Genomic DNA, 14,660 nt, shown 5'->3' on the forward strand with positions numbered 1-14,660 from the left:
TAGATACAAAAGCTAGTTAAATCAGCATATACTAGTAGTTTAGCTAATAATACTATCGGTGTTAAATTTCTGGCATAAAAGATTATACTTTTAATTATGTAGAGTTTTACTATTGGAAGCAGCAGGGGAAAGATACACAGGAACTCGCTATACTATTTTTTCAACTATGTGAGTCTAAAATTATTTCAAAAATGATTTAAAAGGCAAAAATATCAAACTTATAGGTAGCCATGTGATTTAATGTCCCCATCTCTTTCATTCTCTCTGTGTGTACACTATATGTATGTATCTCAACTCAGTGCATATATCATTTGACATCATTAGTCTATATGGCTAGAAAGCCTAAAAGTATTTACACTGTTTGGATATTCTGGATGAATATGAAACTGAACATAGCATCCTGAGCTATACATAAAAACCCTATAATGCATAAGTGTTTATGTGAAACATGGGTGAATAGATAATTTTTGAGTAGAAATAAATGACAGTAGAATACTAATATCTGAACTATATAAATGAGGTGACTACAGCAAGTCTAGTTTTATGTCATCTTATTAAGTGACAAAATATTTCTGGAGTAAATTACCCTGAAAACCACAGTATGAATAACATATGCTTACTCTGTTACTTTGATCTCTTGGTACGATTAATAAATGGTTTAGAATTTTATTTTTGCAATATTTACATAATATTATAATTAAAGAAAAATATTTATTTTCACGATAATGGTTAAATATGGAAATGGACATATAATTTCAAATAATATTTGGTTATCCTTATAATGTGCACTTTCCATTAGAGGTTAACTTTCACTTTCTTTTTCTTTCTTCCCAGTGTGCTGTCATTCTAACAATCTTTCCTCTGGATAGTTCCATAGGGTATTTTTAAAGACAGGTTGAATAAAATACCTGTACAGCACCATCTTATTCTCAAGTCACCTCATAGCTATGTTGGCTTGTTTTTGTTTTGTTTTGTTTTGTTTTACATCTATTCAAAAGGGCATGTTCAAAATAAGCTCTCTAATTTTTGATCCCCAGAATCTCTGGTTGTGTATAATCAGCTCTCAAAACCTATTGCTTCTTAGCTTTATTTCAGTGATTTGAAAAAAATAATAAAATTAGTGCAAATCCTCATCTATCACATCTGAATGCTCTGGGGAGGGGGTAAAACAAAACTTGCTCTGGATAATATTTGGCTACAATAGCTTAAAATCAGAAGATTTCATTAACTTCATCGTGCCCTGCTGTCTACATGTTCCCTTTCCCCCCACCCCCTTAGTTGAGAAAAATGTGTCCAGAAGTTGAAGTGGTGGTCATCTATGCAGAGTGTTAAAGGATTCCGTTTAGAAGGCAAATAACATTTTCATATGCACAAGGGAATATAGTGAGGCTGTAAAATAACCATCCTGTTGCACAAGAAAAGGCGCGTCTTTGGTTATAAAGAAAGCATTAAACGTGGCAACTGCTGTATGGATTTTCTGTAAATTGGGAGCTGTAACTGGTGGCTTGTTTCAGGTTCTTACTGAAAAGAACCCCTGGGTTGTGTATGTGCCGCTCCAATATAATAAACCTGTTTGTTCAGCTAAGTCAATTCTGTTAATTTGTTGGAAACAATCTGTTAAGTGAATCATTTAGCATCCTATAAACAAAACAAAGGGTGATAATTGTACATATTATTCTTTTCATTTTATTGAGTTGGCGAGGTGTGAGCAAAGGCAACCCACATCTATACTTGGAGTTAAGTAATTAGGTTCTCACAGAAGGAGGTTTTAATTTTAATTTAGAAAAATCCCTTTCTGGGTAATATGTAAAGTAAACTGCAGCAGAAAGAGATTAGACTCTGGGAGGATATTCAGAGAGCTGTCAAGAGGGTGACGGTTTGAAAAAACACAATGGCCATGTCAGCGTAAAAGCATCACTAAAGAGGCAGGACCCAGCACCGGGGCATTGTGGATGTCAAGAAGGAAGAGGAAAGTTGCAGATGTGGCGGGAGATTCTGGTTGGAAGATTGGGAGAATGGCAGTGTCGGCAAACAGTATGGGAAAAGTAGGAAATGGAATATGTCTTGGTGGTGAAAGGGCAAAAAAATTAATTTTTTAAAAATTTGAAACATCATCCAGCTGTCCAAATGAAGATGCTTGTCAGACAGTTGGAAATTCTGGCCTAGATCTCAGAATCCAGTTTCGGGCTGGAGGTACGGATATGGAAATCAATGCTCATTATTTGGATTAGAATGAGACCTCCTAGAGGAGGGCTGAGAAGTTAGAGACCTAAGAGAATAGATTGATTTCTGTCCCAGAATCAAAATGAGATCACAGCCTCAAAGAGACATGATAAGGATACCATGTGCTCCGGAGGGGTTGCCGAAGGTCAGAACTGAGAAAGGAGCCTTGGGCTTCACCATGTTAGTGCAGAAAATGAATTACAGGAGGGAAAGGGAGAAGTGGAAATGAGACTTAATCCCTTGGACACTGGGTATAGAGCTGACACTGCACTTTAGGAGGTCAGAAAGGGAGGCTATGGTATTGTAATTGAAGAAGTGAGTAGGGTTAAATGAAGTTGTTTGTTTTTTGTTTTTGCTTTTCTTGATTTCTTTTTTTTTTTTTTTAAGTCAGGGCATTTACTTTGTTTCACTAAAAGCACTGAAGCTGGGAGTTTTTAGGGAAATAATTACAGTAAACCTCAAAGTAATGGACTAATTAGGGTGAGGATGTGTCTGTTAAAGCCGAAAGTCTGTTACATAATAAAGTAGGTTTTCTGAATGCATATGTTAAAAAAACTTGACAAATTAATTTACCTGTTTTGAATTATGTAAAATTACACTTGAGTAATTAAAATTAAGTATGCATGAAAAGTTTAATTTCACAGAAAAGTTTTCTGTATGTATTACTGTAGTTCTAAATTTATACTAAATAGATTTAGTAAATGCTTGCATTCATCAGTCGCTAGGAGTAAGCAAATGCACAGGACTAGCGTGGCTTAGCTCAAGTGGGAACCTAGGCAGGTAGGCATTAAAACTACTACAGATTAAAGCTGCCACAGAAAGCCATGGCACCCAATAACAGAACCACTGCCAGAGATGCTGTGTGATCACCTGCTAATCATTCATGGAACACTAAGAACAGTGACCCTTAGATTTAAATATGTAGACTATAGTTGTAGATATGCAATATTTACTTATGCTGGCGAAATTACTACAGTGTTGTTGTTGTTTTTCCCCCCAATATATAGCCTATTCACTGAAATTTGTTTAAAATAACAGTGAATTAATAACCAAAAATAACCTGTTAATTTAATTTTGAACAAATCTTAGTTAAAAGCATTTAAAATTAACTGGGTGATAATTTTCACATATGACATACCAACCTGAAATGTTGTAAATTAAAGACCTAGTCTGTTATACTGAGGTCCACAAAATCAAGGATTTACTGTATACTAGCACAAGGACACCATGGAGACGGGGCTAATGGAAAACATGGAGGATAGAGTTCAATGAAAAGATGGGAGAAAATAGCCCAAGGAGTTCTTGCCTTTGATGGATTGTGGAAGGAAGTCAGTTGAGCCGTGGGCTATGAATGTGCCACACTTTTATTCTCCATTTATCAGCTGTTTGATATTTGGAAGATTTCTAGATTGAGGTGAGTATGAATAAGGCTCCATAAAAATTCACATTCAGACTTTGTGTGAAGATAGATTTTCATTTTTCTTAAGCAGTGGGATTGCTGTGTATGTTTAAGAAGTTGCCAAACTGTTGTCCAATGCGGCTGCCTCATTTTGCATTTCTACTAGCGATGCCCAGCATTATCATTAGCAAAGGTTATTGTCCGAAGATTTTCCTTGTTGTTTTATTTATTTATGAGCTTCGTGTCACATCAGTTTCCCTTGCCCCAGAAAACCAAAGGAGAAGGTGCAGACTGACCCATGAAACATGCAGCACATTTGGAACAAAGGAAACCTGAGCTTCAGAAACCTCATTCCTTTATCATGATCTTTGCCCCAGAGAGATACTGTGTTGTACTAGACCGGAAACAAATCTGCCCTCTTCCCTGGAAGGAACAGTATACCTGTCTCCCCAGCTGTTTGCAATGCAACTATGTTTATAAAGATAGTTCACAATGAAAGCTTGCTCGCAAGACGAGCAGAAACACAAGCCATGCCTGAGGAACTGTCTTCCAACACTGGGAAGATTTTTGAATTGTCACTTTTACTTTCCTAATAGTCATAAGGCTTGTTTATGAAGTATATTGCTTCTTGAGTCATGTTTGTTATATTACAGGTTTGCGGTATAGTGACCAGCTCACTCTTAAAGTTTTTGGTTTTTTTTTTGCATAAAACTTGTGTTAAAATAGATTGGTTTTTTTTTTTAGATTTACAGAATGTGTATATTCTGTCATGAAAACGCCACACCAACATTATACACTTGGAAAAAAATACAAACAGGATATATTATAAATCTGTGTAAGCAATAACTTAGTTCACACCATGTAATAAAAAGTGCATTAATCAAGATACACAAGCTTTTATAGGTTCTAAACTGAAGGATTTTTTTCTTCTTCTGCAGAATCCTTAAAACCGGTGACACTTAAAATCTGTTAGCCTTTTACTGAGAGGTAAATTATACAGAACAATGATGAAAAAGATTAACAGACCAGTTGTCTGTTATGAATCATTCCAGCTTTGTTCAACAATGGCTGAAACTCTTTTTTCATATTCTCATTTGTTTTCTTGATAAAGTTGTGCTGCCTGGCTACTAGCTGGGCTGTTTGGATTTGGTTCATCCAGCAGAGACTGAATTGAGGTTAAAATACAAGATACATCATATGTTGGACTCCATTGATTCTGAGGGATATCTAAACATATGCTACCATCAGCATACACATTTGGATGAAAAATTTTGGATTAAAAACCTAATAGTTGGTGGTTTATTTGGATATTCTTCAGAAAATTCTATTACTAGTTTGAAAGTACCATTGTCAAAAGGTGTCCCTTCCAAATATAACGGCATCCCACTGCATGATGTTGTTTTCAGATGGTGCATCACAGACACCCACAGGTGGGTCCTCTTGCAAGCACTTGAAATTCCTCATGAGTCTCCTCCAGGTGGGGTTTGACATGCTCCACAGCTGCCCCGAGGTCCATTTCTAAAATAGATTATTTTTAATCTCTATCTATACTGATGGCCTGTCTTCATTTATAATATTGTTGTTTTTCCCCTTCCTTTTTTGGAGGGTTAGAATTTAGTCTCACCAGAGATTTTCCAATTTTCTTACTTTGTAGAGGGTCATCTTTTGGTTTTCTTCATCTTTGTAATTTATTTATTTTCACTCTTATCTTCTTAATTGTTTTCTGGTACATTCTACATTTTTTGAATTTATTCTAGTCTTTTATTCAAACTTCTGAAGTGTTTTGCTTAAGTAATTGATTTTTATCCCTTTCTTATGATAAATACTAAAGACTATAATTTTCCTCTAAATACTACTTCTGTTACATGTCACAATTTTTGATATCTTACTCTTTTTATGATTTATGTATTCTTAGTAGTTTTTAACTATCAGATGCTTTTTTTTTTTTTACCAAGATGTTGTTGTATTTGTCCCCATTGTTTGAGTTTATTCAACTTTACACAGCTAGTTGGTGGCAGAATTAAGATTATACCTGTACTATTTTGAGACCTTATATTTTTGTTTTTATTATTATTTAGTCGATGTTACTTAACTGCTTTGTCTTCTGAGAATGCAGACTGTGTGGCATCAACTTTTAGATTATACTCTGACTTAATTCAAGGCCTAAAATATTTTATTTTTCAGTCCATCCTTTGAAAAATATCTGATGTAGGGTTTTAAAAATCTATAGCATTAAGCTTATGTATTATTTTGTCTAAATATATCCTCAGAAGTTTTTCCTCTGATATACCCATAAGTGAAAAATACATGCTTTAATATTCCATTATTATGGTAGTTTTATTAATAATGTCTTATTAAAATAGTTATTCAAAACAACATTTTAAATACACATTTATTAAAAACTAGGGGCTCAGCGCACAAATTCATGCACCTTGAAAGGAACTGTGGGCTGCAAGGCTGTAGTGGGAACAGGGGTGGGTCTCGGCTCATCCTCTGTGCCCCCACCTGGCCCCTCCCACCACAGCCCCTGGTCCCCTGTCTGCCTGCAGCCCTGTTCCCACCACCGCTGCTCTCACACACTGACAGTACAGGCCTGCTAGCACCTGCTGACAGCACAGAGCGATTGGGGCCAGCGCCAGCAGCAGGTGCAAGCAGGGCCGGTGCCTCTCAGGGGCGATTGGGGCCGGCAGCCACTGCTTGCACCCACTGATGGTGTGGAGCCATTGGGGCTAGAGCAGTGGAAGGGGGAGAAGCCCTCAGGGGTGATCAGGGCCCAGAGCTGCCACTTGCACCACTGGTGTCGCCGAGCAATCAGGACTGGCACTGGTTGTTTGGTTGTTCGGTTGTTCTGGTTGTTCCACCCTTTGGTCTGTTTGCATATTAGACTTTTATTATATAGGATAATAGGAAATGACCTGGCCAGTGTGGCTCGGCTAATTGGAGTATCATCCAGTCCACTGGAAGATCACAGGTTTGATTCCCAGTCAGGGCACGTACCTATGTTGCAAGTTCCTTCCTCCCTCTCTCTCTAAAAGTGATAAAAACGATAATATTAATAGGAAATTTCCTTTTAATCATGTTCTGATAAGGTAGTGGCTGTGAGAGAAGAGGAAGCATTTTTAGATGAGAGCAGAATTTGTGGGCTCTTCACAGAAGGCTCAGAAGTTAGTTGAACCGTTCAGGGACAAACTGAATATATGCAAATGAACCCTAGTATAAGTGAACCATTCCTTATACAACTATGGCGGAGTGGAAATTCTCCTGATATTTTAAGATTGTTTGGTCAAGTCCATGACATTATTGGTGGTCAGCTAATCTATATAGGTCTCTGTGATTTTTACAAAATAGACCTTTTTGTACAACATATTACTTTTAATCTCTAAGAGTAAATAGGCTTCTCAGAAAATAGCCATTATCCCAGTGAATAGGTATTTAAGCTGTGGATCTTTGGCCTTATAGCAAATTTAAATTCTGTCTTTAAATAATTTGTTTCTGGTTTGTGTGTTTTTTTCTCACTTAAACTAAATTTATCAGGTGGTTACTATACTCTTAGATCAAATGATGCTATCTGATCAACTACCTCAGACTGTTTGATTGAAAAAAATTAAATTATAGATATTTTCTTGAGATATGACCAATACCTATAGACTATGAAATTCAAAAAGGAAAATAAAGGAACATATGAAACAGAATAAACAATTTTGGGCAATTTACATGACCATTGAGATCCGACACTAAATATGTCATAAATCTTCTTATCTATTTTGTTATTGTTAAATAAAAATATTTTCATATCAGGGTACTTATTCTCATAAGATGATACAAAGAGTAAGATTAGTCTGAGTATCTTTCAAGTAAAATAAAGTTTTATATCTGTAATTTTTTGCTTTGATTTTTTATATCTACTTCAGTACAGGAGAGGATGGGCATGAGCAAACAAAAATAATTCAATTATTAGTGATTAGCATATACAAAAGTGTACATGTTAAACTTGCATGTCTATATCTTTAAACATTAAATTTTATGGCATACTAGTGCAGTGAAATCCTTTGAATTAGGGAACACTCTGCCCGATAGAATAAATAATTTAAGTATTGGTATTGTGTAGCAGAATAGCTTTTTGTAGCACACTCTAGTGAAGAAGAAATTCTTTACTGTATTTCCTAAAATTTTTGAGTTAGAGGCTTTGACATGATCAATACCGTATTTGTATTGCAGAGTCATAAAATTGAAAGTGGGGCAGGGAACTGGGAAACTTTATAATATCTCAGGTATGAAATAATTAAGAAACCCCAAACCCTGAAATGGATAGAGAAATGCAAAGGAAGTAAATGTAGATAAGGAATTGTAACTCAGATTAGATCATGAGATCATTTAAAAGCATAGAAGAAGGTGAAGTTAATAGAACCAAAAATTTTAGTAAAAACATGATATTGAAAAATTAGGATAATTTTAGACAGAGTTCCAACTGAATATACCTTAAGGACATTCAGAAATAATATTATTGAGAGATTATAATTATCATAGGAATTTTGCACACATATGTAGCAGTCATTGTTCTCATTGGAAGCAGGCACATTCTAAAGTGTTTACCTAAACAGAATTTAGTGAAGGGACAGTTAACAGGAGTGTGGCAGGCTTAAGGGAACGAACAAGGGATAATGAATTCCCATGAATGACAGTCACTACTATTCCTGGGGCTTACAGAACAAGGAAAGAACCAATATTATCAGGGACCAGGGGAGCTGGAGTCATGGAAGGCAGGCTGCTGAGAAGGGTGCCATCTGTTAATGCGCCCATTAAGGGAAAGCAGGTAGATGCCAGAGGGCAAGGGAGCCTGAGTCATCCATCTGTCAGCCCCATCCTTACTCAAGCTCCCTGAGGGTCGGAAAATAAACCGAGGCAGTGGAGGAAACAGAGAGTGACAGCAAATACACTGGGGAGTTAGGATTGAAGACAAGAAAGTGGATGACCTCACTTTTAAAAGGTTATAGAGAACAGCCTAATTTTTAATAATCCACATGAAAGAATATTCAATGAAGAGGATGAAGTTGTCTGAGATCAAATAAAAGGAGCAAAGTATAAATGTCCTTGAATAGGAAGATGACTAACTCTGGGGAATGTTGAAGAAAAATTAAATAGCCAAGAAATAATTTATTGGGTCACCATCAGTGATCTTTCTGATTTCTCTTTTGGAAGAAAAGATAGCAGTAAACAAACTGCTGAAGCTTCAAGACAGCACAGAGAAAGAGGGAAATGCAGAGAACAAACCATCTATTTCATAAATTCTTTAGTGGAAGGGAGTAGAAAACTAGAACTAGTAAATATGGAAGAATATACTGGAAATGCTTTTTTTTCCATGAAAGGTGAAATGCAAATATATTAGAAAAAAATAGCTCCTTTAAATAAGGTATCCTCATTTTGGCTCTTTTTCTGTTCACAAAGAAATATTTACTGGGTACTAATTTTGCTGTAGAACATTAAAAAATGGTAGGAAGCATAAGTATATTAAGCTGAGAAAGAATAAAGTCATTATTAATGTTCATATCAGAGAATACATTTAGTGTCAAACTTATTAATATCTCATGGGGTATCAAACTATCTAAATGAGTGAATTTCACATTTTGAAAAGACCCAATTTGAAGATGGTAGTTTACTTTGCTATTACTAATCCTCATCTACACTAATAAAAGAGAAAAATGGTAATTGGCATACGACGATACCCTTTTCATTGGCTAATCAGGGCTATATGCAAATTAACTGCCAACTAAGATTGGCAGTTAACTGCCAACAAGATGGCGGTTAATTTGCATATGTAGGCACAATGCAGGGAGGCAAAAGGGAAAGCAGGAAGAAGCCCCCTGCCACTGACAGTGATTGGAAACCCAGGGGGGAGCTAAGAGCTGGGGGGCAGGGCAAAGGCGGCCCCTGGGGCCGCCTTTGCCCTGCTCCCCAGCCATGATCGGAGAATCAGGTGCCTTTTCCGCCCTGGCCAGTGATAGCAGGATGTAGGGGTGGAGCCAGCGATGGGAGCTGGGCATGGTCGAAGCTGGCAGTCCCGGGAGCTAGGGGTCCCTTGCCTGGGCCTAAAGCGAAGCCCACGATCGCGGGGCCACTGCAGCTGCGGGTCCCCGCTGCCCGGGCTGGACGTCTCAGCCAGAGGCGTTAGGCCTGGGCAGGGGCGGAGCCTGCAACCACAGGGAGCTGGGGGTCCCCTGCCCAGGCCTGACACCTCTGCCGGAGGCCTCAGGCCTGGTCAAGGGGCCGATCCGGTGATTGGTGATTGGAGGGTGATGAGGGTCAACTCCTCTGGCCGAGGCATCAGGCCTGGGCGGGGGGCTGAGCCGGGGATTGTGGGGATATGATGGTCCCCTTGCCCAGGCCTGAAGCCTGGGTCAGAGGTGCCAGGCTTGGGCGGGGGGTGGAGCAAGCGATCAGAGGGAGATGGGGGTCCCCTGCCCAGGCATGATTCCTGGGCCAGAGGCCTCAGGCCTGGGCGGGGGCCAGAGCCAGTGATTGGGGGGAGATGGGGGTCCCCTGTCCAAGCCTGACACCTCTGGCGGAGGCGTCAGGCCTGGGCAAGGGGCCGATCCTGCGATTGGAGGGTAATGGAGGTCAACGCCTGAGGGCTCCCAGTATGTGAGAGGGGGCAGGCTGGGCTGAGGGACACTCCCCCCACACACACACCCAGTGCACGAATTTCGTGCACTGGGCCCCTAGTCCTTAATAAAACTGAATTGTGTTTTTTTTTTATCTTATGCTTATGAAAGCATTTGATCCACATTTAGAAAGAGAGGTACTCTGGGTACTTTCCAAGTACAGCTCAGATATACTGCCATAGAAATGTGTGCAATATTTAAAGAGAAGCCATTTTCATGGAGGATAACCTGAGATCAATGCCACCCATCCTTTCCTCTAGATCAGTGGTTCTCAACCTTCCTAATGCCGCGACCCTTTAATACAGTCCCTCATGTTGTGGTGACCCCCAACCATAAAATTATTTTCGTTGCTACTTCATAACTGTAATTTTGCTACTGTTATGAATCGTAATGTAAATATCTGATATGCAGGATGTATTTTCATTGTTACAAATTGAAGATAAAGCATAGTGATTAATCACAAAAACAATATGTAATTATATATTGTGAAATATTTATTTCTAATTACATATAAATGAAATTTTGTCTTGAAGCATGGTGCAGCATGGGTAACAGTCTTAATATAACAACAGTAAAATACACTGCTACATTTTCAATAGTATGCGTAAAACGCCAATGTCAGTGAGAAGGTTGAGATTGCTTCTTTCTCACCAGATCAGAAATTCTCGGGGCAGTCTTTGCAAGAGCACAGCGAAGATCATCTTCCATAACAAGTCTACTTCTGTATTTAGACTTAATAACCAACAAGCTGGAAAACCCTGTTTCACAAAGATAGTTTGTTGGAAATGGAAGAAGAAGGCACAACATAGTCTCAGACAGAACAGGATATGTCTGCAAACACTTGATCCAGAATTTTTAACTGGCATTGTAGAGAAATCAGTTCTTGCTGCATCATTGTTAATAAGTTCAATGACCTCCTCTTGTGCTGTCTCAGGAACATCTTCAACTTTGACTGTGAATGGGCTTCTGGCAAGTGCAAATGGGGTGTCAAGTAGATTTGGAAAGTATGATGAAATTTTGTCTGCAAGCATGTGCAAGTGTTCTTTCACAGAAATTATCATCATAATCCTTTTGTCTGGTTCAATGTCATGTTCCTAAAAGAAAGCAGATAAGGTAGGCAACATGTAAATTTTATTTTCATCCAATTTTTTTTTTTTTTTTTTTTTTTTTTTTGCCAAAGCTGAAGTTTCATTTGGAATGATCGGATCTTTTCATACAAATCGAGGCATGTTGCATTTGGTTCTTGCAGTGATAAATTTAACTCATTCAAGCTGGCAAAGATGTCAACCAAGTAAGCTATTTTCTGCAGTTCACTTTTATTGCTGAAAAGTGCTTCAAACTGTGGTCTTGCTTTCTGATTAAAAAACATTTTGAGTTCATCACGAAGCTCAAAAACACGTTTTAAAGTTTTTCCTCTCGACAACCATCTCGCTTCAGTGTGAAATAGCAGAGCATTGTTCAGCGCATCCAACTTGTTGCACAGTTGCAAAAACAGTTGACTGTTTAAAGTGCTTGCCTTTACAAAATTAACACAATTTATGATGTTTTTCATTACTTCTTGTAACTCTTGTGGCAGCGTCTTTGTTGCTAATATTTGTCGATGAATCATACAGTGATTTCCGATGACTTTTGGTGACTCATTCAGTACCAAACGTTGAAATCCAGATTGACATCCTAGCATAGCTGGAGCACCATCTATGCAAACACCACAAACCTTTTCCCAAGAGATAGTATGCTCTTTCAGAAATGAACCAACTGTGTCAAATACATCACGTGCAGTAGTTGTTGTTTCAAGAGGTTTGCAAAAAAGAAACTCATCTTTAAAATTGCTATCATTAATATACCTCACGTAAACCAGTAACTGTGAACAGTTTGCAACGTCTGTAGATTCACCAAGCTAGATACTAAATATTGGAAGTGGAGCAGATTTAATTTCCTGGATTATCTGATCAAGAATATCAGCAGACATGTCATCTATTCTTCTGCAGACAGTGTCGTTAGATAAGGAAATTGCACTCAATTTTGTAACAAATTCATCTCTGATCATAACTCAAACAATGTCTTTGACCGCTGGCAACAGTAAATCCTCAGCAATGGTGTGAGGTTTCATAGCTCTGGCGATTCTGAGTGCCACCAAATATGAAGCTTCAATGGCTGCTATGTTTTGTTTGTGGTACTTGCCACCAGTGTCAAGTCTGGCTTTCTTGAGTCCATCAGCTTTGCTTCTAAAATAGTTGGTATCCTTGTCGGCAAAGCTCGGATGCTTGCTATCAAAATGGTGTTTTAGTTTGTTTGTCTTCATAGATTCAGCTGATAGAACTTCACAACAAATAACACATTCCTGCTGTAATTATTGAGGTAAAACCATACTGTAAAAAATCCTCACTATATTTTCTTTTCTTAACGTTCTTCTCTACACGATCCATTGTCATGGGATGGTTTGCTATTGAAAATAATATATAACAATCGCTTTAATGATACAAAAGATGATACATGGCATAGTTCAGTCAATACAGTTCATTAAAGTTTCCTATGATTTACCATTCTCTGTTGTTGTTTTTTACATACCTATTACTATCACAAGGGGGCAGTATTCACATCAACCACAGCTGAATATAAAAAGACTGATCAGCATCCAGATTAAGTTCCCATGGTACAGATGTATTTTTTTTTGCAGTACATGATTTTACATTTACCCAGTAATTATAATTCGTGAAGTATTGTTTTACCTCCAATACTACTGCTTTCAACACAGCAACTGCTTTCTACATAGTAGCTGCTCTCTACACATGTGTGACTGGCCCGCATAAGTACATTATGGCGCCAACCCTGTCACATACACCTGTATTTGTATGGGGTTGGCGCGATGATGTCATTACGCTGGGTACTCCTATGTGGGCCTATCTGCATGTGAGCGGACCCACCTGGAGACAGATAGAGGAGCAGTGTCTCATTTCCTGAGACCATCGAAAATATGTGTTTTCTGATGGTCTTAGGCAACCCCTGTGAAAGAGTCGTTCGACCCCCAAAGGGGTCACGACCCACAGGTTGAGAACCGCTGCTCTCGATGCTCTGAACTGTTTCTAGATTAAACCAGTCAGTCAGCAGAGAGCTGAATATCGCATTGACATTTTGGTTCCCATTGTGAAACTGTGTTTACAGAATTGCGTTTTGAAATTTTTCCATAGGGCTGCATTGAAGGAAACCCCTTCTGAGATATCTCTCTATCTTATACTGTACAGATGTTTCTGAACACTTTGCTCATTGTAAAGCATAGTTCCTATTACATTGGACTCATTTAAATATCTCTTTCTGGGCTCCGTACCAGGCATCTTATGCTTCTTCAAGCAACTGCTTAGATATGATTTATACAGATATGATGAATCTCACAACTGATTGCGTTGCCATCTGTGTGGTGTGCCAGGAATCTTAAAACCAAAGTTTTACAGAACCTGACAAAATATATTTTGTGGTTTTTATCAAAGTTGCATATGGGTAAACATTATTAATCAAATAGTATAGAGAGTACTTAATTTAAAAAATGATAAATCTGTTCCCATTCTCTCCCAACCCCTGGTTCCATTCTCCCCATATATTACATATCAGTTTGTTCAGTTATCAATTTTGAAATTACCTGTTGACTGTCATCTTCTTTTTTTAAAAAAAATTATTGATTTTTTTATAGAGAGGAAGGGAGAGGAATAGAGAGTTAGAAACAAGGATGAGAGAGAAACATCGATCAGCTGCCCCCTGCACACCTCCTACTGGGGATGTGCCCGCAACCAAGGTACATGCCCTTGACAAGATTCAAACCTGGGACCTTTCAGTCCGCAGGCCAACGCTCTATCCACTGAGCCAAACCGTTTAGGGCTACTATTGACTTCTTGATAGATCAATGCATAGTTAGCTATTTACTTTTCTCCCCATATCTGGCCTGGTTTTTGGTACACCCAGAAATAACAGAGCTATCAGATATAAACAGGTGGGAATGGACATTTTTATTCACTCATTTAATCAGGCAGTAAACAGGTTATTATTAAATACTAACCACTAGGCAAGAGGGTCAGATATAAGGGTGGACCAAATATTGCATCCAAGACTTCAAAACTGACATACATACTTCTGAAATGGTCATTCAGTGGGTAAGAAAACCATAATGAAGGGGTTGCTATTGAGTAAAGGGAATTAAAAGTACCGGATGCTATGAGGCTCCCTGCAGAATGGCGGAGTTTGACAAGCTAGGGTCGTGGGATGTGCTTACTGGCTAGAAGCTCCATCTGAGCTGAGTCTTGCAGAATGTGTTTGTATAGCCAGATAGAGGATGATAAGAGAGCCCAGGTGAAGAGGCCAGATCAGGGGTGTAACCCAAGCAGGATGGT

General features: G+C 38.4%; 1 protein-coding gene and 1 pseudogene across 1 annotated transcript in view; one reads left to right on the forward strand and one right to left on the reverse strand.

Moving 5' to 3' along the window:
- CNTNAP2 (contactin associated protein 2) overlaps positions 1-14,660 on the forward strand; it is a 1,845,032-nt gene that overhangs the window by 761,375 nt on the left and 1,068,997 nt on the right. The window lies entirely within an intron of this gene.
- Positions 4,371-5,130, reverse strand: LOC132211480 (ubiquitin-conjugating enzyme E2 B-like; annotated as a pseudogene).

This window comes from Myotis daubentonii, chromosome 10, assembly GCF_963259705.1.
Source record: "Myotis daubentonii chromosome 10, mMyoDau2.1, whole genome shotgun sequence".
Lineage (NCBI taxonomy): Eukaryota > Metazoa > Chordata > Mammalia > Chiroptera > Vespertilionidae > Myotis > Myotis daubentonii.